Raw genomic sequence first — 4,488 nt, 5'->3', positions numbered from 1 at the left:
TAAGAAGAAAACTAATAAATAGATAATACAAAAAACTTTATAAAACTTACATAACATTAATTTTTTTTAGAAACTATACAACATTATAATTACTTTCTAAATGATATTATTAAAAAAATAAATAGAAAAGAGATACTGAAGGTGACATTAAAATACTGTCATAACACTATTTTTTCTTCTAAACACTTAAAATATGTAGGAGGGAATAAAAAAAAGTGAGAGAGAGAGAGAGAAATAGTCAACATAAGTGTAACGGAATTCTTTAAACATGTAAAAATAATTAATGCGAAATCTGCCAAACAAAAGTTCGTATTCCCACACAGGCTAACGTTACCAAAACGATGCATCACTACACACTACCAAATGAAGATCCTAATCAGACGATCGAAAAGGAAAGATCCCCCAATCAGCAGGAATAATCTTTAAATTAAATTTAATGCAATGCTTCACCAATCCTCGAACATCAAGATCTTTTTTCAGAGATTTTCTAATAAAATATTTTGATCCTCAAATTCAATGGCCCAGATTAAACATCAAGACTAGGCCTTGGCCTATATAAACCCAACGTTGAAGTTCCCAACCATCTCAAGTTTTAGGAATTACATTACACATTTGTGTAGTAGTTTTAGTTTAAACAATCTAGGAGTGAGGAGGGTATGAACATACCCAAGTCGGGGCTCTCTGCACTCCAAGGCTGAAGGAGATGATGGTAAACCCTAGCTGCTAATTCATGGTCACCTTTGGCTTCACATAATAAGGAAGCATGTGAAAGTCATGGGTCTGCATGAATTTGGAGATGGGGTTACCCTGATCTTTTTGTATTGGAGTGAAGGGAGCTCCGAATTCGGATTTCTTAACAAAATACTACTCACTTTATATATTATATATATATTGTCTTAGATGCAGGTGTTATCATTCTTTTCTTTTTTTTTTCTTCAAGCACGACAATGAAATTCTTTAAATGGGTTTGCACATTCAGGTGTTATGTTTCAAACCTTTTTCTTTTTATTACATCATTTTTATCTTTTTTCCTTTTTATGGGTGTATGTCCACTGTTTATATACATATGTTGTTTATCTATTGCATGTCGCAGGTTGCCGAAGGATTGAAGTGAATCTTTGACTCATGTCAGCAACAAGTTTCATGTTTCAAGTTCTAGCGATCCAAAGTGAAGTGAAGGAGAAATGAAACCTTGGAGAGGCAAAATAAAAATCTTTGCATAGGTTGTTCAAAGTCTTTTTTCCATAAAGATGTTGGAATCTTTACGGTCTTTAATGCAGTTTCGGTCAAACTGTTGAAAGAGTCGAATATTCAAGTATCATACTTTTCATTTTGCCGATTGATAAAATTAATGTATTGACAGATGTTATTGTCTCCCTCAAAATCAATGATAAGAATTCTTTATATCTCTTCTTTTGGTAGTTCCAATTATAATGTTTTAAAAAATGATGGATTTTAATGTGGACAGAAATTATAAGTAGTGCACCATGCACTGTGAACAACAGCGTAAGATTTTTATATTGGATCTCACTTTCTTTTCTGACTCATATATATCTATCATCTTCCCTAGTTATTGTTGCGATCATATCATGGGTTTATTAGATCTGAGATGTCCACGGTGTTGGTGACTTGGTGTTGTTGGTAATCTATGAGGAGGCTAAATGTGTCCGAAACTAAGAATCACGAGAAAAAAAGTTACAATAAAAATATCAACGAGCAAAGGAAAGTGATTCTAAGAAGGAAGAGATTCAAATTAACAAATGAACTCCTTTATTTTATAGAAAGATCTCTCTTGATAAAATAATCTTCTACTTGATTAATCTCCATGTACACAGTCAATATTATAATCCTGTTCGGCCAAGATGATTCTGTATATAGCCTTCATTTTAAATGTTAGAAATTGTGGGTCACCATAAACTTACATGAAGTTGTGATTCACTCTGACATTTGTCAAAAGAAATAGAACAATTGTTGAATTGAGGAAGACATTATCTCACAAATTTATTAGCTTTTTTATAATTAAATAAGCTCAAACTAATAATAATTAAATATATTTTAATATAATATATATTAAATAATAAATTAATATGAAATTAAAAATAATTTAAGTAAATTTTAAATTAATATATATTAAGGATACGTGGCTTGCAAAGATTTTTTTTTTAATGATAAATAGTTATATAATAACGGTCTATAAATTGATCATCTCATATACAAGTTTTTATCCACCTTTATTACATGTTTTTTATTCTTTCTTCTAAAAGTGAGATAACAATAAATTGTGTGTGTTTCACATTAGCCATTTTTCATTATCTTTTTTCGAACAAAACAAATATTGAGTCATTGAGTGTGTATTTCACGGTCACAATAGAACAATGCATCGTTACTCAGGCAGTCATACTTAACTTAAAAATATTAAATAAATTAGCGGGTAATAGGATATTTGTTACATTTTTTGGTAACATATTTTACCTATTATCCTTATTTTCTGGTAATATAACTCTGATTACTTCAAATCTAATATTGATTTAATATATATTACCACTATCAATCTATTTTGGTAATGTCTAGGAAAATATTATGTGTGCAAAAGAAAATGCAAAAACTAATAACAAGAATTTCATGCATTGCACGGTTTTATAAATAAAATATCATAAATAAATTATAAATATTTTAAAATTATTTAATTGGTAATAGAAATATATAGTAACAGTATACAACATAAATGCTTTTTTTTTGTTTCACAATATATTAAAATAAAATTAATGAACAAATATTATTTGAAATTCTGAATCGAGTTGTAAATATCTTACTATATTTAATACTGATTAAAAAAAAACTGTTTAAAATGATAAAATATACAAAGAATTTTATTTAAATGAAAATTAATTAAAAAGGAAAAATTAAAATAAGAGGTAATAACGATAAAATATCTAACTAATTAAATTCATCGATTCTTTTTTAATATTTTTTTTCAAGCATCTTTCTCCTTATGTGATTGGTATTTTTTGAGGTTTTATATATGACAAAGGAAAAAAAAACTAAATATTTCTTAAACGGATTAATAATACTAATTTAACTTTATTTAATTGAAAAATTAACTAAAATAAAAAAAATAATTTGATTTGATATTTTTTTAATATGTAAAATAAAAGATACGAAACAACACATCAATTTGAATATTATGTGACTCGTGATTTTCTTATTTTATGAGAAATTTTATATCAAATATTCTTTCCTGTTTAATTCCTTGTCTAGTTAATTATATTTTAGTATCTTTAACCATTTTAAGTAACATTGATTATAATTTTGTTTTACCATAGTATTGGCATAAGTATCTATTGGCTTAGCTAAAAACTAGTCTCTCACGATTTTAGTTGCATTGTCTCTCGGAATCAATTTTTTTTTGTCAAATTCAAGACTAGCTTAAACTCGAAACCTTAATGTTAAAGACCAACCACAACACTAGTTGGTATAGCTGTTGATTAATTATAATCAACATTAATTATAATTATATACAATATATTATGCAAAAAAATATTTTATGTCAGTTATTTTTTACATTCTATATCGACTCGAGACGTAACATATATCTTGACAATATAGAATGTCACCACATTTTATGATGCTTTTTGTGTTGGGTGATAAACATTTGTCATAATATGCATATCAAATATGATAATTTAATCACATTAGCACCCACATTTCATGATAAGTGTGACAATACGCAACATAGAAAATGTATATTATATGTCAAGTGTGGTGACACTTATCATAGAATGTGTCGCATTCTATAATGGGTGTGACATTACCTATCATGAAAGGTTACACATTTTATGCGAGTAACACTCTGACTAGTAAGGTCACACCTGCCATAGAATACACATTATATGATAGGTACGGTCACATCTGCTATAGAATGTGCATTTTTTAATATCTTATTCATTTTTTGAAAATTTCCAAATCTATATAGTAGAAATACATCTAGCGAGTTCAATGCAACATATTGTCGTCCAATTCAATACAAACCCACATAAAAATACAATATTTATCATTTAAATTAAAATATTGAACAAATTAAATCACATAAAAATCAAAGAGAGATAACAATAAAGTTAAAGTTAATGATAACTATCATTAATTAATAATAATGGATACAAATAAAACTAAACAATGTACATAAATATCTTCCAAGAGGATAAAATTAAAACACAAATATCTAACCAATGTACACAAATAAAACTAAAATAATGTACAAAAAATATATAATAATCCTCAAAATGACTTAAAAAAAACATATCTCTTTTGCAGATATCTAAGCTGTCACGGAAAAATGGAGTTAAATTTTTGAATATGTACAAATAACTCAAAATAGAGATAAGTTAAATTTTAGTTGATCATTAAACAATTAAAAAATCATTTAAGATAACTAATTTGATTTAAAAATGTATTATCTCTTTCCATAAGTTTCTAATGTTGTTGGGAACA

The 4,488-nt window shown here is 27.0% G+C and overlaps 1 long non-coding RNA gene across 1 annotated transcript; it reads left to right on the top strand.

The window, feature by feature from the left end:
• Positions 1 to 563: 563 nt before the first annotated feature.
• Positions 564 to 1,410, top strand: LOC145956492 (uncharacterized). The gene is made up of 2 exons (XR_014432755.1): positions 564 to 979; positions 1,094 to 1,410. It is a non-coding gene; the product is annotated as an uncharacterized LOC145956492 (long non-coding RNA).
• Positions 1,411 to 4,488: the final 3,078 nt, after the last annotated feature.

The sequence above is a fragment of the Cajanus cajan genome, chromosome 3, assembly GCF_000230855.2.
Source record: "Cajanus cajan strain Asha chromosome 3, NIPB_CcT2T_4, whole genome shotgun sequence".
Lineage (NCBI taxonomy): Eukaryota > Viridiplantae > Streptophyta > Magnoliopsida > Fabales > Fabaceae > Cajanus > Cajanus cajan.
This window is presented reverse-complemented; position numbering and strand designations above follow the sequence as displayed.